Here is a 22,554-nt window from a genome sequence, read left to right as displayed (position 1 = left end):
TTTTCATAGGTCTTCAGTTCTCTTGGGTAAACGCCCAGGAGTAAAATGCTGGATCATAGGACAGGTATATATTTAGCTTGAGTAAATATAGCCACAATTTTTTAAAAGGAGTAGTACCAATTACTCTCTCAATATCAATGTGTGAAGATTCTTCTCACCAAAACTTGATATTGTCTGTCTTTTTAATTTTAGCTTCCTGGGGAGCAGACATTTTGAAAGTCTGGTTTTCTGAGATTATAAACCACACCTTCTGTGTTGGCACTTAGAAAAATTTCAAAGCTTTCTACCTTAAGCATCTCCACTGTTGGCTACTGCTCTCCATCAAATCAAATCTAGTATTAAAAACATGTAAACATGATTCAGGATGTTTCATGAGAAAGAGGTAATTTAATACTCCTTAAAGTTAGCTAAATTATAACATAATGATCAGGCAAATCCTGACAGAAAGAGTCTCACTCCTAATTATGAAGATGTAGGAAATATTACCATCCAGTGTACTAGTAAGAATCAAGTGGCTTATATGATGATGGAAATTCTTCATTGATACATCTATTCCAATTTGCATTCTGTATAAGTAGTGAGCTTGGAGATGATGGCTCTATTTCCTCTTCTCATTTTCATTTTAATGAACTATATTTGAAATCATCATTCACTATGACCAGAATTATAGAATCCACTATTTTGAGGAATGCTAGTGAGTCTTTTGGGGGAAAATAATGAAAAAAATAAAGTATTGACATAAAATTGAATACTGATTATTTTGTAATTTGACTCACAGTCTTTCCCTTGCTTTGATGTGGTTTCTGTTTAACGCAATATCTGAAACCTGACAAAGAAAATAAATATATGACATTCAAACAATCTAATTTGTATGATTTATTGTTGCATGAAATAAATATTTATGTTAACATTACCCACAAAATTGGTTGTCAACATCGTCACCTAATTATTTATTTTTCACAAGTGTCATGGTAAATCTATTTAGAAATCTGTTCACACGTTTTACCAAATAAGATGGGTTACAGATTTAAGTGTCAAACCTGAAGTGATAAAAGTACTGGAAAATAATAGAGAAACATGTTTATATAATTGAGTTGGGAAAGGCCTTTCTAAAAATGACACCCAAAGCCAGTGACCATAAATAAAATGTTTGACACATTTGACTGTATGAAAATTTAAAATTGCTATATGCAAGTAAAGACCACATAGAAACAGATAAATTCAGCATGTGAAACATTTTATCGGACAACTGACCTGGTCTCTTCAAAAAAGGCAAGGGACTGTTCTAGATTAAAAAGAGGTGAAAGAGACTTAACAGCCTTGTGTGTGCATTGACTGACTCCTGGTTTTAGAAATTTAAAAAAAAGAGAGAGGTCGGCCTGGTGGTCTAGTGGTTAAGTTGTGCACTCAGCTTCAGTGGCCCGGGGTGCGCAGGTTCAGATCCTGGGTGCAGACCTAACACTGCTAGTCAACCTACCCTGTGGCAGCATCCACATAAAATAGAGGAAGACTGGCACAGTGGTTAGCTCAGTGACAATCTTCCTCAAACAAAAAGAGGAAGATTGGCAACAGATGTTAGTTCACGGCCAATCCTCCTGACACACACAAAAAAGAGATTTAGGGACAATTGAGAAAATTTGAAAACATATTAGGTAGTATTAAGAATGTTTTCTGTATTAATTATATAATTAATATATTTATTCATTAATTTCTGTACCTATTTACTTATTTAACAACTTAATGACAAACATAACTAAGAAAAATATCTTCAACAAATGTTTCAGACAGAAATGAGTAACTCACTTTAAAAATTTTTACAAATTAGTAAAAGAGACAAATACTTCATGAATAAAATAAGCAAAGGATATGAAATGCCAAATCATGAAAGAAGAAACAAAATGATCTGAAAACTTATGGAAAAACTCCCTAGCTCACTAGTAATCAAAGAAATGCAAATTATATTGCCAAAGATTGAAAAAAAATGATGGAATCTATATATTCTCAGAAATGACTGGTAGAGGACATAAATTAGTTTAAATTTGATGAATATTTAGAAACATTTATGAAAAGCCTTAAAAATATTCCTGCTTTTCATATACCTGTTGGCTATTTGTGTCTTCTTTTGAGAAATGTTTCAACATCACTAATGATCAGGAAACGCAAATCAAAACCACAATGAGATACCAGCTCACACCTATCAGGATGGCTCTTATCAAAAAACAAAACATAGCAAGTGTTGACAAGGATATGGAAAAAAGGAACCCTTGTACACTGTTGGTAGGAATGTAAATTGGTACAGCAATTACGACAGTCATGGAGGTTCCCCCAAAATTTAAACATAGGAGCAGGTCTGGTAGTGTAGTGGTTACATTTGTGCACTCCACTTTGCCTGCCTGGGGTTCGTGGGTTCGGATCCCAGGCACAGAACTCCACACCGCTCATCAACTCATGTTGTAGCAGCATCTCACATACAAAATAGAGGAAGATCGGTATAGATGTTAGCTCAGCTACAATCTTCCTCAAGCAAAAAGAGGAAGACTGCCAATAGATGTTAGCTCAGGGCCAATCTTCCTCACCAAAAAAAAAAAAAAAATGTTAAACATAGAACTACCATATGATCCAGCAATCTCACTTCTGAGTATATAGCCAAAAGAAATGAAATAAATATCTCAAAGAGATATCTGCACTCCCATGTTCATTGCAGCATTATTCGCAACAACCAAGATATGGAAACAACCTAAGTGTCCATGGATGGATGAACAGATAAAGAAAATGTGGTATATATAGGCAGTCCCTGACTTACGATGGTTCAACTTACAATTTTTCCTTTACAGTGGTGCAAAAGCAATATACATTCAATAGAAACTGTACTTCAGATTTTGAATGTGGATCTTTTCTTGGGCTCACGAATGCAGTAGGACACTCTCCTGTGAGGCCGGGCAGTGTCAGAGAGCCACAGCTCCCAGTCAGCCACACAATCAAGAGGGTGAACAACCAATACACTGACAACCATTCTGTACCCATACAACCACTCTGTTTTTCCCTTTCAATGCAGTATTTAATAACTTACATGAGACATGCAACACTTCATTATAAAATGGGCTTTCTGTTAGATGATTTTGCCCAACTGTGGGCTAATGTAAGTGTTCTAAGCACATTTCAGGTAGGCTCGGGTAAGCTATGATGTTCCATAGGTTAGGTGTATTGAATACATTTTTGACATATGACATTTTCAACTTTTGATGGATTTATCAGAACATAACCCCGTCATAAACTGAGGAAGATCTGTATATAAAATGGGATATTATTCAGCATTTAAAACGAAGGAAATTTTGCCATTTGCAACAACATGGATAACCTGGAAGACGTTATGCTAAGTAAAATAAGCCAGCCACCGAAAGACAAATACAGCACGATCTCACTTATATGTGGAATCCAAAACAGTCGAAGTCAGAAAAGGAGAGTATAGAATGGTAGTTACCTGAGGCTGGAGAGTGAGGGAAATGGGATGATGCTGGTCAAAGGGTACAAAGCTGTAGTTATGCAAGGTGAATAAGTTCTGAAGGTCTAACATACAGCATGGTGACTATAGTTAAAAGTATTGTGTTGTGTATTTGAAATTTGCTAAGAGAGTAGGTCTTAAGGGTTCCCACCACACACATGTACAAAAAGGTAACTGTGTGAGGTGATGGTTGTGTTAATTAGCTTGATTGTGGTAATCATTTCACAAATGTATACGTGTATCAAAACTTCACATTGTACACCTTAAATATATACAATTCTTGCCAATTATACCTCAATAAAGCTGCAAAAAAATATTCCCACCTTTGATTTGGAAATTCCAATTGTAATGATTTATCCTGAGGAAGTAATCACGCATTTTGCAAAGATTTGTGGATGTTTTCCTTAAAATGGAATTCTTTGGGTATACTAACCAGGAAAAGTGTTCACAATGGAGCATTATTCTAAAAGCAGGTTACAAAACACTATGATATATCCCATTCTTCCTAAACTTGTGAATTTTGTGTATTATATATTCACTTAAGAAAACATCGGAAAAATAGAATGAAAGTAAATAATGACTGCATGGAATTATGGGTGCCTTTTTTGTCTTCCTCTTTCTAAGGTTATTTTCCAAAGATTCTATGATAAGCATCTATTAATTCCTTATTAAGGAAACAATGTTACCCTTAAAAGAGAGTGATCTCTTAGGCAGCTTTGCTGGTCTTTTGAGAAGAGTTTGTTTTCTGCTTCCCTTTGCCACACAGAAAAGTGTTCAGAACCAACCTAATTGTAGCTCCTGCTATATTTCTGTCTGATTTAAATCTATCCTGGGAGATATGAAGTACTCTTCTACATACTATCTCCACAAAACGCTATGAAGGCATTCGAAATAAGTCTTATGTCTTAGTTTTATAATTAAACAAAGAGAAGGTCATAGTGATGAACCGGCTCCTTTCCTTCTGTCACAGGGGAGTCGTGGTGAAGGGGGGCCCGGGCCTCCTGACTTGTTCCATCGACCCTTAGGAGTTGTTTTTGAAGCAGTTATCAGTGGAGGACAGCACGCTAACAGAGCCAGTTTTTACTGATTTTTTCTTTTCGGGGATTGACTCATGAAACCGGTATGACTGTACTGTTTACTGAACATCATCTTGAATAGAACCTAAATATTGCTTAAGTGGATTTCAAAATGAAAGAATTTTTATGAATTTTTTTCTTTAGACGTAATTTCAGACTTACAAAAAGGTTGCAGAAATAAAGGTAGGGCAAAGAATACCTGCATACTTACTGTGAATATTTTATTCACTTATTGTAAATATTTTACCCTATTTGCTTTATGATTTTTTAAGTATATATCATTATATATATATATGCTTGTTTTCTGAATCATTTGCGAGTAAGTTGCATACATCATGGCCCTTTATGCCTGAATATTTCAGTGAATATTTCCTAAGAATAGGAATGTTCTCTTATGTAACCACAGTACAGTTACCAGCTTCATAAACGTGCACTGAAATCATAATCATCGAATCTGCCATCCATATTCCGTTTTTGTCAGCTGACTGAATGCTGTCCTTTATAGCATTTTTCCCTCCTTCCAGTGTAGGCTCCACTCTAGGTCAGGTATTGCATTTAGTTGTTTAGTTGTCATGTTTTTTTAGCTTCCATTAATCTGGGATATTTCTTCAGACTTTTTTTTATCTTTTATGACATTGGCATTTTTGAAGAATACAGCCTTCCCTTTTTAATAGAATGTCTTAGTCTGCTCAGGCTGCCATAACAGGGTACCATAAGCAGGATGCGGAAACAACAGAAACTAAGTTTTTCGCAGTTCTGGAGGCGGAAGTCAAGATCAGGGTGCTAGCACAGTTGGGTTCTGGTGAGAACCCTCTACCTGGCTTGCATATGGCTCCCTTCTCACTGGGTTCTTTCATGGCAGAGAGAAAGGGAGACAGAACAAGCTCTCTGGAGACTCTTCTTATAAGGGTACTAGTCTCCTCAGAGCAGGGACTGCACTCATGACCTATCTAACCGTAATTATCTCCCAAAGGCCACATCTCCAGATCACATCTCCTTGGGGGTTAGGGCTTCAACATATAAATTTTGAGGAGACATAACCATTCAGTCAATAACAAAGAACATTCCTCATTTTGTAAAACAAATGCACTTTTAAATATATTAAAAATGAAGTGGTCTAAACCTATTAAAATATTATTTTTCTAAAGCCATTAAACCAGAATAAAGTCATAACAGCAATTTCCCACACTGAATGCTCACTGAACTGATATTTTATTTCATTGAAACCTCAGTCATTACCACCTAGTCTCTGTATTGGGCTTTCCATTTATGTGTCACCGTCATTCAAGAATGTGCCCCCTTCTGCCAACACAGTATTAAAATAGACAAAGGTTACTCTCTACAGAACCTCACTGTGTCTTAAGGATTTTTATGGGAGTCAGCCTATATCAGAACCATAGAATGTGCTTCAATTCATTTTTAGACAAGTATTCAGAAAAGGTATTTCAGATCAGCACTCGGCTAATAAGACTAAAGGGATTTTTCCCTGCAGCTTCTGATCTTCCTTTTTAAATCACCATGATGCCATATGTTTTTGCTGCTCTTTGTTGAAATATTGCATTTCTTTCCTTTCATTATGTTTTAAGCAGTTATTGATGTTAAATTAATTAGTTCATTACATATTAGTATACTATTCTTTATTTGTTGTTAGTGCCGTTGAGTCGATTCTGACTCCCAGCGACCCTGTGTGCAGCAGAGCAGAACCCTGCCTGGTCTTTTTGCGCCATCCTCTCACCTTCCGGCGTTATCTCAGACCATGTTCCACTGCTGTTCAGAGGGTTTCCATGGCCAGTTTTTTGGGAAGTGAGTGACCAGGTCCTTTTTCCTAGTCTGTCCGATCTGGAAGCTCTGCTCAAACCTGTCCACCATGGGTGACCCTGCTGGTATTCGAAACACCAGTGTCATAGCTTTTAGTATCGCAGTAGAATACAGCCAGCACAGTGTGACAACTGACAGACAGGTGGCATGGTTCCCTGACTGCAAAGCAGCCTGAGCCATGGTGGTGAGAGCACCGAATCTTAACCACTAGACCACCAGGGCTGGCACTATTCTTTAGAGTTAATCTAAAAACTTTCACTTTTTAAATTTTAAGAAAATATTTCAATTGTTCTGATTAGGTATCATCTGGTTCACATACAGGTTTAAAAAATATATGTATTTGTTAACCTGACGTCCTCATATTAGGCTTACCAGTATACCCCAAACAGTTTCAGGTTAGTTTACCATCTCTATGTTTGATATCTTGCAGCCTTGACCTATGCTCATTAATCAGAATCTAGATCTGCACCTTTTTCAAATACTTTTGAAAAATTAAAACCTCTCATCATTTCTTATGTAGGGAATTCATTTTTGTTTTCAAGGTATATATTGCTTTAGCAAATTACCTCCACACTCAATAAAATATGCTTTTGATGATTCCAGAATGTTGATAATGTGGTCTAATGGAAATAGTCTAGAGAAGTTTACCCGCATGTTTTAAAACGTACATATTAGGAAAATTGTCTTTTTTTCTTCCCTTTTCTTCTACCAATTCTGATTATTTCTTCCAAAGTGTTATTTTCTGATTGTCTTTCCAAAATTTATCCAGTTTCTAGACTATATTAGCTACTTCTGACATTTTAAAAAATCTTATTGAGGTCACAATAGTTTATAACATTGTGATATTTCAGTTGTACATTATTATTTGTCAGTCAGCATATAAATGTGCCCCTTTACCCCTTATGCCCAGCCCCTAGCCCTCTTCCCCTCTGGTCACCACTAAACTGTTCTCTTTGTCCATGTGTTTGTTTATCTTCCACATATGAGTCAAATCATAAAGTGTTTGTCTTTCTCTGTCTGGCTTATTTCACTTAACATAATACCCTCAAGGTCCATCCATGTTGTTGCGAATGGGACAATTTTGTCTTGTTTATGGCTGAGCAGTATGCCATTATATATATATATACACCACATCTTATTTATTCAGTCTATGGTTGATGGGCGCTTGGGTTGCTTCCACATCTTGGCTATTGTGAATAATGCTGCAATGAACATAGGGGTGCATAAATCTCTTTGAATTGTTGATTTCAAGTTCTTTGGATAAATACCCAGTAGTAGGATAGCTGGGTCATATGCTATTTCTATTTTTAATTTTTTGAGAAATCTCTGTACTGTTTTCCATAGTGGCTGTACCAGTTTTCATTCCCACCAGTAATGTATGAGGGTTCCCTTTTCTCCACATCCTCTTCAACACTTGTTATGTTTTTCTTGGTGTTTATAGCCATTCTAACAGGTGTAAGGTGATATCTTAGTGTAGTTTTGATTTGCATTTCCCTGATGATTAGTGATGTTGAACATCTTTTCATGTGCCTGTTGGCCGTCTGTATATCTTCCTTGGAAAAATGTCTGTTTATATCCTCTGCCCGTTTTCTGATTGGGTTCTTTGGTTTTTTGTTGTTGAGTTGTGTGAGTTCTTTATATATTTTGGAGATTAACCCAGATATATGGTTTGCAAATATTTTCTCCCACTTGATGGGTTGTCTTTTCATTTTGTTCCTGGTTTCCTTTGCCTTGCAGAAGCTCTTTAGTCTGATGAAGTCCCATTTGTTTATTTTTTCTTTCGTTTCCCTTGTCTGATAGACATGGTATTCAAAAAGATCGTTCTAAGACTGATGTCAAAGAGTGTACTGCCTGTATTTTATTCTAGGAGTTTTGTAGTTTCAGGTCTTACCTTCAAGTCTTTGATCCATTTTGAGTTAATTTTTGTGTGTGGCGAAAGATAATGGTCTACTTTCATTTTTTTACATGTGGCTGTTCAGTTTTACCAACACTTTATTGAAGACACTTTCCTTTCTCCATTGTATGTTCTTAGCTTCTTTGTTGAAGATTAGCTGTCCGTATGTGTGTGGTTTTATTTCTGGAGTTTCAGTTCTGTTCTGTTGATCTGTGTGTCTGCTTTTGTACCAGTACCATCCAGTTTTGATTACCATAGCTTTGTAGTATATTTTGAAGTCAGGGATTGTGATGCCACCAGCTTTGTTCTTTTTTTCTCAGGATGGCTTTAGTTATTCAGGGTCTTTTCTTGCCCCATGTGAATTTTAAGAGTCTTTATTCTATTTCTGTGAAGAATGTCATTGGGATTCTGATTGGGATTGCATTGAATCTGTAGATTGCTTTGGCTAGCATGGACATTTTAACCATTTTTATTCTTCCAATCCACGTGCATGGAATATCTTTCCATTTCTTTATGTCATCATTGATTTCTTTCAATAATGTCTTGTAGTTTTCATTGTGTATATCTTTCACCTCCTTGGTTAAATTTATTCCTAGATATTTTATTCTTTTTGTTGTGATTGTAAATGGGATTGTATTCTTGAGTTCGCTTTCTGTTAGTTTGTTATTAGAGTATAGAAATGCAACCGATTGTTGTAAGTTGATTTTGTACCTTGAAACTTTGCTGTAGTTGTTGATTATTTCTAGTAGTTTTCCAATGAATTCTTTAGGGTTTGCTATGTGTAAAATCATGTTGTCTGCAAACAGCAAGAGTTTCACTTCTTCATTTTCTATTTGGATTCCTTTTATTTCTTTTTCTTGCCTAATTGCTCTAGCCAAAACCTCCAGTACTATGTTGAATAAAACTGGTGACAGTGGGCACCCTAGCCTTGTTTCTGTTCTCAAAGAGATGGCTTTGAGTTTTTTCCCCATTGAGTATGATATTGGCTGTGTGTTTTTCATATATGGCCTTTATTATCTTGAGGTAGTTTCCTTCTATATCCATTTTACTGAGATTTTTCATCATAAGTGGATGTTGGATCTTGTCAAATGCTTTCTCTGTGTTTATTGAGATGACCATGTGGGTTTTATTCCTCATTTTGTTAATGTGGTGTATCACATTGATTGATTTGTGGATGTTGAACCATCCCTGTGTCCCTGGTAGAAATCCCACTTGATCATTCAGTTTGCTGTATTCAGTTTGCCAATATTTTGTTGAGGATTTTTGCGTCTATGTTCATCAGTGATATTGGCCTGTAATTTTCCTTCTTTGTGTTTTCCTTGTCTGGCTTTGGGATCAGGGTGATGTTGGCCTCATAAAATGTGTTATGAAGTGTTCAATCTTCTTCAATTTTTTGGAATAGTTTGAGAAGGATAGGTATTAAATCTTCTTTGAATATTTGGTAGAATTCTCCAGGGAAGCCATCTGGTCCTGACTTTTCTTTTTTGGGAGGTTTTTGATTAGTGTTTCAATCTCTTTACTTGTGATTGGTCTATTCAGATTCTCTATTTCTTTCATTCAGCTTTGGGAGGTTGTAAGAGTCTAAAACTTTATCTGTTTCTTCTAGATTGCCCCATTTGGTGGCATATAGCTTTTCATAGTATTCTCTTACAATCTTTTGTATTTCTGTATTATTCATTGTAATTTCTCCCCTATCATTTCTAATTTTATTTATTTGCGCTTTCTCTCTTTTTTTCTTTGTAAGTCTTGCTAGGGGGTTGTCAGTTTTATCTCCTCAAAGATCCAGCTCTTTGTTTCATTGATCCTTTCTACTGTCTTTTTGTTTCAATTTCATTTATTTCTGCTCTGATTCTTACAATTTCCCTCCTTCTGCTGACTTTGGGCTTTGTTTGTTCTTCTTTTTCTAATTCTGTTAGGTGTAATTTGAGATTGCTTATTTGGGATTTTTCTTGTTTGTTGAGATGAGCCTGTATTGTGATGAATTTCCCTCTTAGTACCACTTTTGCTGTGTCCCATATGAGTTGGTATGGTATGTTTTCATTTTCATTTGTCTCCAGATATTTTTCGATTTCTCCTTTAATTTCTTCAATGATCCATTGGTTGTTCAGTAGCATGTCTCATCTCCACATCTTTGTCCCTTTCTTGGCATTTTTCTTGTAGTTAACTTCTAATTTCATAGCATTGTGGTCAGAAAAGATGCTTGTTATTATTTCAATCTTCTTAAATTTATTGAGGCGTGCCTTGTTTCCCTACATACGGTCTCTGTCCTTGAGAATGTCCCATGCGCACTTGAGAAGAATGTGTATTCTGCTGTTCTTGGATGGAGTATTCCAAATATATCAATTAAGTCCATCTGGTCTAGATTTTCATTTAATCCCACTGTTTCCTTGTGGACTTTCTGTCTGGATGATCTATCCATTGATGTGAGTGGAGTGTTGAGGTCCCCCACTATTATTGTGTTGTTGTGAATATCTCCTTTTAGGTTTGTTAATAGTTGCTTTATGTACTTTGGTGCTCCTGTGTTGGGTGCATAGACATACATGTTGTGTCTTCTTGGTGGAGTGTCCTTTTTATCATTATATACTGCCCCCTTTGTCTCTCCTTACCTGTTTCATCTTGTAGTCTACTTTGTCTGATATAAGTATGGCAACACCTGCTTTCTTTTGTTTGCTGTTAGCTTGGAGTACCATCTTCCATGCCTTCACTCTGAACCTGTGTTTGTCTTTAGAGCTGAGAAGTGTTTCCTGATGGCAGAATATTGTTGGGTCTTGTTTTTTAATCCATGCTGCTACACTCTGTCTTTTGACTGGAGAATTCAATCCATTTACATTTAGAGTGATTATTGAAATGTGGGGGCCTAATGCTGCCATTTTATCACTCATTTTCCAGTTCTCCTGCATTTCCTTTGTTTCTCGTCCCATGTATTTTGGGCTACCAATTCAGTTTGGTGGTTCTTTATGATGGTTTTCTCATTACTTATCATTTGTGTCTCTTTTCTGATTGTTTGTTTAGTGGTTACCATGAGGTTTGTATAAAAAAATCTCATAGATAAGATAGTCCAGTTTCTGATAGCCTCTTATTTACTTAGTCTAAGCCAATTCCGTCCTTTTCCTCTTCCCCTTCTAGGTTGTTGTTGTCACATTTCATTCCATCTTGTCTTGTGAGTTTGTGGTGAAAATGACAAGACTATATTTATTTTTGATGTTTTCCTTCCTTTTATCTTTAATGTTATAATTAAGTGTTTGCTAACCCGTTCTGATAGAGAGCTGCAATTTTCTGATTTGATTTTGTCTGCCTATTTATCTCCTTGCTCAAAGCTTTGTACACCTTTCCTTTCTTTTTATTTTCAAGGTATAAGAGCATTTTGATCATTTCTTGTTGGGGGGAGGGTTGTCTTGTGGCAATGAACTGCCTCAGCTTTTGTTTATCTGTGCAAGTTTTTATTTCTCCATCATATGTGAAGGATATTTTTGCAGTATAGAGTATTCTTGGCTGAAAATTTTGTCCTTCAGAATTTTGAATATATCATTCCACTCTCTCCTAGGCTGTAAGCTTTTTACTGAGAAATCTATTGAAAGCCTGATAGGGGTCCCTTTATAAGTTATTATCTTCTGCCTTGCTGCCCTTAATATTTTTTTTTCTCATTGATTTTTGCCAGTTTTTCTACTATATGCCTTGGAGAATTCTTTTTACATTGATATAGTTGGGAGTTATATTAGCTTCTTTTACTTGTATTCCCAGCTCCTTCCCCAGGTTTTGGAAGTTCTCAGCTATTATTTCTTTGAACAAGCTTTCTGATCTATTCTCCCTCTCTTCTCCCCTGGCATACCTATACTCCTTATGTTGCATTTCCTAATTGAGTCAGATATTTCTCAGAGAATTTCTTCACTTCTTTTTAATCTTAGTTCTCTCTTCTCATCTATCTGAAGCATTTCTATATTTCTGCCCTCCACACTGCTAATTGTGCCCTCCCTTATATCAGCTCTGTTATTCAGGGACTCCAGATTTTTCTTTAACTCATCATTGTATTTTTCATCTACATTTCTGATTGGTTTTTCTTTATAGTTGTAATCTCTTTAGTGAAGAATTCCCTCTGTTCATTAATTTTGTTCCCAATTTCATTGAACTGTCTATTTGTACTTTCTTGTAACTTGCTGAGTTTTTTTATGATAGCTATTTTGAATTCTCTATCATTTAGGTTGTAAATTTCTGTGCCTTTAGGGTTGACTTCTGGGTCCTTTTCATTTTCCTTCTGATCTGGTGTATTAATATAGTTCTTCATGCTATTTGATGGCATGGATTTGTGCCTTCACATAGTGATAGTATCTGGTTGCAGCTTCCACCTGCTACCACTTGGGGGGTGGGGAGATGTGTATTCTGAGCCTGCTGCAATCCCTGGCATCTGTGCCTGTCATTTAGAATCTATGTTGATGGGGCCCGTCTGTGATTGCAGGCTAGCTCACTCACAGCTGCTGCTTTTCTAATGTATGTTTGGACACTCTTGCTGACCAGCTGAGCTGGAGTGCCAGGTAGGGAGAGGGGTACTTTCTTTCATGTGTGCAAACCTGAGGATGTTCTTGCTCTGCCCTCACTATCTGCTCCCCTGGGATGCTGGCTTGATGAAGACATCCCTGTAATAGCTTAGCCACCTCTGTGTGGGGCTTTCCCATGGGCTGCAAGGGAATTCGGGGAATGAAGGTGTTCCTGCAGAGAGCTCCCCCTCCTCTTTTCTCAGAGCTGTGGGGGTATTGCACCCTGAGTCACTGCCACTGGGGGAAGTAGAGGAGATCCGCTTACCTCCTTCCATTTCTTCCTAGGGGTTCAGCACCTCCACCTTCAGATGTGTGGCTGCATGGGTCTCTCAGACATCTTTTGTGTTGTATGAGTTTCCTCTGTTGGTTTATGAATATCCTTTTCATTCATGGGGGAGAGAGACTAAAGAAGAGCTCACTCCACTATGATGCTGACGTCACTCCTGACATTTAAAAAAATTATTTAGCCTTTCAAGTAGAATGTATATTACTCTATTCCAGGATTTTTTCCTTTTTCTTTTGTGTTTTGCTCTTTTGCATTATTTTCTTAACAAAGCAGAATTTTTCTTTGCTTTTGCAAAACAAAAGCTTCAAAATATAATTGACTCAATATACCTAACCTATCTTCATTTTTAATTTCTTCTACACGTGAAGCATTTATTTGACCTGATTCAACATAATCTGGAATCATTTCTTCTTTGTGCTCTACATCAACTCCTAACACCTGGGTCTGAATTTAAGTTGAGGGATTTCTGGACTTTTAGCTGTTACTTTTTTTCTTTCCATGGTGTCTGTTGACTGTTTTGTTTATTTGGATGCTTTTGATTCTGTTTTGAAGTAACATGATCATGATTCAGTTGTAAATGCTCAGATAATCTGAAATCAGGATAATTTTATTTCCTAGGCTTGCCTTGGCCAAAGGAAAACAAATTATCAGGATTTACCTTTTTTCCTCCCTTAATGATGGCTTCTGTGGAAGAATCAATGTCAGATTCACACTTTCAACCTATAAAAATTTAATGCTAGTTCTTATATGAAGGAATTTCTGGGGTTCTTGTTTTTTGTCCTATTTATCTTTTCTTTTTGGAGCTTTCCAGTTAATCTTACAGGTGACCTAGTATTACTTAAATCTGTAGGCTGGCTAGCCTGCCTTCTTTCCTTCCTTCCTTCATTTCTCTTTTTCAAAATGGCAGCATGCCTGCATCCAACATTTAGTAGAAAGAGCCCAGACTTTGGAGGCAGTGTTCCAATATCAGGCTTAACAGTTCTGTGATCCCTGAGAAAGTAACCCAGCCTCACTTTCTTCATCTTTAAAATGTTAATAATATCTACATCAGAGAGTCTGTGTAAGAGTGGGTGAGATAACTTGTGTCTTCTATTTCTGGTAATACACTGGGTTAGATAACTCTAAAACATACAAGACCGATAAGTTGGATAAAATGTGACAAACACCCTTTTAAAGGTGTAACTGAGCTCACAAAAAAGTAAGAGAAATCTCCAGAGTCACAAATGAAGAGAGAACAAAATTGAGATGGTAGGCAGCATGCACTGATCCAATGGCTTCCCTGGAGAGGCTCAGGAAATGAGCAATAAACTTTGCTACACCTTTCAGCTGATTGTTTCCTTATGAACTGAATGAGCTCTTCATATTTCATACAAACATATTTGTCTCTTTTACTCAATGCAATCCAGTGTTTGCATCTTTCTTTTGTTTTAATAGTAGCTTAGTTTTTATGTAGTTGAAACTGTTAGTCTTAACTAAAGTTGTTTTAACCTTCAAACAAGAAACTGTAAGTGAAAATGCAGAAACATTTTAAGCTTACTAAAAAATACAATGGGGAAAAATTATACTGAACTTCTAGGGGATACAAATTAGAGAGGAACTAAGGAGTATTTACAGTTGGTAGGAACTACTGCCAGAAAAAAGGAAAAATATTGCATGGGGTTTATAGCAAAGACCTCAGCTGAAACTGGACAAAGCGTATGGACACGTAATTGGAATAAGCAAACATGAGGGAAAATATTCAACTATATTAATAGTTGAAAAACCACAGGGTAAACAATATATAGAAGTTTACACACTGTAAATTAGCAAAATGTCAAAGAATGATTACATCCAATTCTGGTAATTCTATGGTAAAATTGGTACACTTATATATTGCTAGAGACATAGACATTTAAATTTATATAATTAAAACAAAAACTTCAGTTCCTCAGGCGTGTTAGCCTATGTCAAGTGCTCAATAGCCACATGAAGCTTGTGGCTAATCATACTGCTGAGCACAGAGGACTATCTCCATCATCACAGGAAGTTCTGTTGAACAGGGCTGCTCTAGACAACAGACATAGGAGTAGAATTGATGGGTGGTTGCATATGCACAATTTCCATTGTACTTGATACTTCAAATTGTTCTCCAATGATTGTATCAATTGACCTTTCCATTGGTGCCTTGCTCTAGCTCCTCTTAAGCACTTGGTATTTTCAGACTTTTATTTTTCTGATCTAATGGATATGAAATGATGTATCTTACTGATTTAAATTTGCATATCCTTGATTACTAATGAAGCTGAGTATTTTTTCCTGTAATTATTATCCTTTCATATTTCCTCTTCAGTGAGTTTCCTGTTTTTCCCCCTATTACCATGTTGAAATTATTTAAAATGGGAAAATGTTTATCATAAAGTGATGTTAAAAAAAAACACAAAATTGGCCTACAATAATTTTAACTGAGTAAAAATAAATATCCAGATGGTCAAAATTTGGAAAATTTGTCACAAAAGTTAACATAGATACATTAAGATGTGGGATTTGGGGGTAATTTACTTTTCATCGAAAAATGATTTAATGTTGTCGTAATACTGTTATCTTATTTTCAAAGAGCCAACAAGTATAATATTGCTTGATGTTTGGGAAAATTGCCCTACAACTTCTTACTCTGTTTTCTAAGTCTTCCTCTTGGCTCCATGTAGACTGAGTGATTATTTTTCTTTATGCCTGCTATTATTTTTACTTGACATTATTCCTTTCTGGTAGAACACTGTGTGCTTGACCTAAAAAAAAATCTGTGTGTGTGAGTGTGTGTGTGTGTAAAAGCTAGGATAGAGTGCTGAGAGAAGAAAAACATTTCAAGATTTGTATCTTTAATTAGATGACATGTTTAAATTGCAATGGAAACTGCCTTTCGTAACTCATGGTAGAGGGAAATGAATTTGTGTATATCACTCGGAGATATCATGTGTTCATATTTGCAAATGTAACTTAAGCACACACTAGTCTAAGTAGTCAACTTGGAAAAGGAATGACATTCTCTAAAAAGTTGAACTCTACTGTTTAAAAAAACAAAAGCAGAAACAAGACAGAGAGAAATGGTAGTGTAAAAATCAAATATAAATTAATTCCTGCCCCTTAAATCCTTGGGAAGGAATGGGCTCTATTCTAAGTTTCACTGCAACATCAGCAGCCGGCATGTGTAACCTTCCACTAGTGAAATGTAGTTAAGTTCCCACACACACCCATTGGTCCTTTCCCTCTGTCTTGTCAACCAGGCTTCTTTCTATTAATTTTTCATTTCCTGCCTGGATCAACTTTTCCAATTTCCCTGTTACATGCTGCTGGATGATGTTTCCCACCCTTGGTACAAGCAATCTTTGCAGCAGGTCCAGAAAGCATAACCAGGATTTTTACCTTTAACAAAATCAGACAGGAGTTGTCTTTATACATTTTCGCTGAGGCTGCGGGCCCCAGTTGATGCTGCAGCCTCACATCTTTCAAGCGATTTTTGTCAGCTGTAGGCATGTTGGGTATCTGTTGCGGATCTCTGGAATTTCAGTAGTGTGAGCCGGAATGTTCATTCTCTGTCCTTCCCACTTGCTTCCAAACTAGCATCCCAGTGAATGATTTGTTCAGAGCAGGGCGCAGAGAGCCTCTGAGTTTATCGTTCTTGCCCTTGCCTGGAACAGTGTCACTTTCCAGTTGTCTCACCATTTGTGGCCCTTTGTTAGCTCTTATACTAATTTGTAAAGTAGGTGTTGCATTTCCTTTGATTTGCAATAAGATGTCAGTTCATATTAAGAGTGTTGCAATGTGAGTTCAAGGACAGGAAATGAAAGAAGGCCAAAATGAAGAAAAACTTTTAAAACAAGATGTTTTTAAAATTAGGGTAAAACCTTGCCCAGTAAAACCTGGAGTGCAAACCAAATGGGATTTGCAACTTGAATGCACACCCTCCAGGAGGCCTTTCAGAAGAATCTGCCAAGCAATGCTTGGCTTCTTGGGGATGCTTGTCATGCAGGATGCCATATCACTGTGGTCCTAGAGCCTCCCATGGTCTTCCATCTGCTTAACTTTGAGCTAAAGTGTGGGTTTGGATCTACTTAGTACATTTTCCCTAATGTGTATGCTGAATGTCATCTGAAAACATTTTTCTCCTCAAGTGCCTGGAATGTGCTTGGATGTTTACTGAAGTTACTCTTTCGCTTAATGGAATTAGCTCTGTGGCCGTGTGTCATGATTTGGAGGCTGCTTTAAATATAAGCCTCACCGCCGGCATACCAACATTATTGCTTCTTTCCTTTGGATGCTAGATGCCTTCCCTAAGGGGTATGGCTGTAATAGGCTAACCCATTGCTTCTCAAAGTGCAGTTCCTGGATCAGCTGGGAGCTTATTAGAAATCAAACGATCAGGCCCCAGCCCAGACCCACTGAACTAGAAACTCTAGGGATGGAGCCCAGCATTCTGTGGTTTAACAAGCCTTTCAGCTGATTCTAATGCACGTTAAAGTTTGAGAACCTCCCACCTGAGCCCATGGGCTTCAAAGTGATGTGTGCAAGGTGATCTGAAAAAAATTATAACTTTATAATTTATAGTCTCCTTTTCTCATATCTTTTTGTACATTTTTAATATATCAAATATGTTAGTGTCATTATATATGTATAATTTGTCAACAAATACATTGCATATTAAAAGCACATGTTTGATTTTTTTTTTTTGAGGAAGATTAGCCCTTAGCTAACTACTGCCAATCCTCCTCTTTTTGCTGAAGAAGACTGGCTCTGAGCTAACATCTGTGCCCATCTTCCTCTACTTTATATGTGGGATGCCTACCACAGCATGGCCTGACAAGCGGTGCCATGTCTACACCAAGGATCCGAACCAGCAAACCCTGGGCCGCCAAGAAGCGGAACGTGCGAACTTAACCGCTGCACCACCAGACCAGCCCCCTGATTTTTTTATGGATAGAGATGCATGACATACAAAGTTTGAAGACTACTTGTCTAAGTATAACATTTAAAAACTCTTAAATCCAACTGAGCCATTAGCCGCCAACAATGTCTAATATTTACATTAATATATTTATCTCACTGCTCACTTCTAAAATGCTTTGGAAATAATTTACAGTGTTTGTTTCTTACCTTGTGCAGAGAACTCTCACATTCCCAGTAAAGTGGTAAAAAGAGACCTCTGCATTGCATCCTAGACCCTTTGGCAGAAGAGAGAATAATGATGACCCATGAACAGCATCAATGTCACCTTCCCACTTCCCCCTCAGTGCCTTCATTTTTGTGCATGCAGAAAAGGGCACAGAGAGCTAGAAACAGGATTTTATACTCAATCATTACCATGCCCTTTTCCCATTCTTATTGCTCTGCTCAGATGGAGGGATCCCTGTGGGGTGAGGGTATACCCTGTTCTCATTGGCAGTTTTCCCCGCTCCCCCACATACGCCAGCTTGCACTAGCTGACATGCCTCCTGTGTTACACACTTACACTCCCTTTGTGTTATGCCTTTCCCTGAGCTGGGCAGAAAGTATTGTGTGCTTTCTATAAATGGAGGAACCAAGAGTAGGGCTGACTTTTAAGCCATGATAATTTAGGGGTTCAACAAAGAAAAAGTAGAGTAAAATTAGTTCACTCCTAGCACAATATTTTGCAGAAAGTATGCTTTCAGTAACTGTGCACGGGATAAATGAATAAAGATATCAATATAGTTCAGTTCCTGAGCACTCAGTTCTGATAATATTACATAGCAGTTAAAAGCATAAATATAGGTTTGAGTCTTATCACTCCGTCTACTATTTGTGTGACTTGAGCAAGTTTCATAACCTCTCCTAAGCCTCATTTCCTTCAGTCTGTAAACTGAGGATAAGGCTAGTAACTACGTCATAGACTCATTGTGAGAATTAAATGAGATGTAAGTGCTTAGTGTGGTATCCGGCACATAGTAAACTGCCAGTAAACATTAGTTGCATTGTATTTTGTTAATGCTGAATCGAATGCCAGGAAATAATAGAGCATATTTCTGCCCTCAAGTCCTTTGTCGGTGAAGTTCATGAGCCTTTTTTTTTCCTAGCTAAGGGTTATGATCTTACATAATTTATGCCATTTTGAAAATCCAAAGTGATGCTTCTGTTGGAGAGACGGACTAAACATTTGTTAATCACCGTCTCCTCCTGCCTATGTGTCTGTCTGCCTGAAGAGCTATTTCTGTTCTTGAGCTAACTTTTGGCAGAGGAGAAGTCTTTTCATTCTGTTTCACCTAATGGTACATTATACTTCATCATTAAGAATGAAAGAAAAAATTGTATGTACATCTCCATGGTGGAGCCATTTAGTTGAAAACTCGATGGCAGGAAAATGATACCACATCAAGGAAGGAATAAAAGGCTGAAAATTTTCTATCACTCTTCAGAAAAAGTAATTTGTCTTAGAGGAGTCTTTACAGTATGTTATCATCAAATAAAAACACTATGGGATAATAATGAGAGTTTCCATGAACTCTTAAAAAAGGACTCCAGAAAAAGGAAAACTTTCCTTTTGTATTTCCAAAATTAATCCTTTGTGAATAGCAAGAAATTAATAAATATTATTCAAATTAATAATTAGGTTGGAAGAAAGCCTATAATAGAGATGTAAGGATGTCTACACAGAATGTGCAGAATTGCCTCCTTGCAACACTTCCCCGTCATTTGTGCTTGTTATGACCATATATTATTTCACTTAAATCTTTTCAATAATGCTATGAAGTAGGTCTTACTATCTTAATTCAATATTTGAGGCTCTGAGAGGTTAAGAAATTTGCCCAAGATCACGCAGTTAAAAGTAATGAAATCAAGATATAAACCCAGAACTCTGACTCCAGACCGCTTATGCTTCATGTAGAGGCTGGAAAGTGGCCTATTTTTTTCCTTCTCTGAGAAAATGTGAACTACTGCAGTAAGGTGGGCTCTTCCTCCTGAAGTCAGACCACCATTGCTTTCCTTCTCTTGACTCTGAAATTACCAGCCTTGCCTCTTTGAGGAGTCTGCGTGTATCACATGGACTCACATACATGGTGAGCCTTGAATGTTCAGTTTGATTCGTTTCAAGAAACACGGATTGAGAGCCTTCAGTGAGCCAGGCAATATGCTAGGTGCTTGGCAAACAGAAACAATGGATAAAACTTCCGGCTCTTGAGGATATTAATCTGGAAGGAAATATACAAAAATGTTAATAATAGATACTTCTGGTCTTAGTATGTCATCTTTTCCTCTTTTTACTTATCTGCATGCATTATCTGTTAATATGGTAATATTACTTTTATATAATAGTTTAAAGAAAAAAAGAGGGCTGCAAGAAAAGAAACTCTTAAGAAAACGATCTCTAATGGTGACATAGAGCAGATGAAGGCAGAACCAGCACTGTAACCCCAGCCCTCTGGCTCCTCACATCATATAGGCACTATTTTTTTACGCCAGCTTGGGGTAACTGTTTAATTGAGAACCTACTATGTACCAGACAATCTGTTAAATGTTGGAGGTTATAAAGATAAATAAGATAAACTTTCTGCCTCAAGGAATTTATAATCCAGTGAAAAAACTCATGGTGGAATATGATATTTTCCATAAATTGATACTCGCCTCTTCTGTTTACATAAAGCTTTTGCCTTTTTGTAGAAAATAGCTCTTACATCTGTCTAGAAATGCACATTTCCATATTGGCATGAAGTGTTATCTTTTGAGAGTTATGCAAAAAATACAAATTATCATTGTGTGCCAATGGAAAGAAAGAATTTCTAGAACCGCAGAATCCTATTAGATATAACACTTAAAGAACCTCTAGTGTTGGGTAGGAGTCTGAAGTTGAAAAAGTAGACTGCAAAATGCTTAAAAAGTTCTAACTCTTCTCTAAATCCTTCATATAAACTAAAGAATGAACCAGAGAGCTAAATCGGCAGGGCTGAAGCTCTGCGGGAAAGTGGAAGCTACATGTATTTGCTATTGTTATTAATATGATAAATAGATGACATCTTCATACCCTATTCCTAAACCACCCCAAAGAGCCTTTCTGGTTTAATATCTTTGTAAGTCTAAAAAATAGAATTTCAGGCCTGTGTGGGCCATACTTTGGACTCTCATGGTCCTTTGTCATCCCTTGGACTATCACTAGAGATAAATAGTCTCTCATATGTAAGAGGAAGCCATTGGCCTTGGCAGCCACGATGGATTTGACGACTAGTTACTCTATAACTATACAGCGGATATGTCATAATTAATTATTAAAGTGTTGATCAACATTTTGTGCTGTTACAGTTCAATGAGATGCAAGAATTTCTCTTTTTATCAAAAACTCTCTTTTGGATTAATTTAGTTAAATTTGGTCAGCACGGTTATCTCAGGTTGTTTGAAAGCTGTGTCATTGTTTCAGCAGTAGTGTGAAGGCTATAGCTTTAGTTAAAGAGAAATACAGCATCACCTAACTTAGTAACATAATTAAGAATGAAGGGCTAAATACCATTTAGATAAACCAACAGTTTAATATATTGAGCCCTAAAATCCCAGTGATAAGAGCAGGAAATAACTACCTGCTGTAATTAATGACCTAGACTTTGAATATGATGAAAATTAATGAGTTGAATTCTTTCCCTTGTAACACATGAAAGTTGAATGATAATTGACCTATGAAGATCCTTGGTATCAGGTACAAATAGTAAGCATCAGAGGTTGAAAAATCTTGATTTTCAATGCAAAAAAATATTCTCCAGATTAAACAGAAACAGATATATGCTTATTTAATTTAAATATAAATATATACACACACACACACACATATATATATATATCTTTTAAAATAAACTGGTCCTAACTGTGGTCACTGGGAAAGGGCTGTGTTCTAGCCATATAACCCATGGTGCTGATTGTCATCCCAGCAGAGATTCAAGAATCTAAGACTCAGACTCCATCAGCCGCAGGCCTCTCTCTGCTGTAAGAGTCACAGCAACTGGTAGACCAGGACCGAAAGAGCTGTTTGCAGACCCCATAGAACTCCCAAGAAAAGACCATAAAGAGAAAAACATTGAGAGAATCAGAGGGAAAAATGAAAACACCAAGAGACTCTCAAGCCAAAAAAAGGATGAGAGGAGAAAGGAGGGAGGGGGGAAAGAGGCCAGGATAGAATAAGAAAGATATTTTATTTGGGAGAATGAAGAAATATTGCCTTGTAAGCGTTAGTTTTCTCCTGGTCAATAAGCATGAGTTTCAAGAATCAAGAAAAAGAAGTCATGATGTGCAGCCCATTAACAACTTCAACCTCTAATGCCCTGAGAAACGCCCAGAGAGCCCCTTCAGATTCGCCACAAAAGTCACCACCTAGTCCCAACTCTCACCAGTAATGCCTTAACCAGTAAATTTCAAGATAAATAAAAGACGATTTTTCAATTCAATAGTAGTATTTTTAATCTTACTTCATCGCAAGT

At 36.9% G+C, this 22,554-nt stretch overlaps 1 protein-coding gene and 1 long non-coding RNA gene across 4 annotated transcripts in view; one reads left to right on the top strand and one right to left on the bottom strand.

The window, feature by feature from the left end:
• Positions 1-6,513, bottom strand: part of LOC123286553 (uncharacterized) — a 33,113-nt gene extending 26,600 nt beyond the window's left edge. The window contains exon 1 of the long non-coding RNA XR_011506440.1: positions 6,314-6,513. This is a non-coding gene — a long non-coding RNA (uncharacterized lncRNA). The remainder of the gene's footprint in view (positions 1-6,313) is intronic.
• Positions 1-22,554, top strand: part of RGS7BP (regulator of G protein signaling 7 binding protein) — a 101,475-nt gene that overhangs the window by 36,566 nt on the left and 42,355 nt on the right. Inside the window, exon 1 of one of the 3 annotated variants that reach the window (XM_070519597.1) lies at positions 12,714-12,819. The exons of the other annotated variants lie outside the window; for them this stretch is intronic. The gene's annotated coding sequence lies outside the window, so the exon portion shown is untranslated. Of the gene's footprint in view, positions 1-12,713; positions 12,820-22,554 lie in introns of those variants that run through there. 3 annotated transcript variants of the gene reach the window in all.

The sequence above is a fragment of the Equus asinus genome, chromosome 10 (genome assembly GCF_041296235.1).
Source record: "Equus asinus isolate D_3611 breed Donkey chromosome 10, EquAss-T2T_v2, whole genome shotgun sequence".
In the NCBI taxonomy this organism is placed as follows: domain Eukaryota; kingdom Metazoa; phylum Chordata; class Mammalia; order Perissodactyla; family Equidae; genus Equus; species Equus asinus.
Note: the sequence above shows the minus strand (reverse complement) of the source record. Positions and strands in the feature narration are given on the sequence as shown.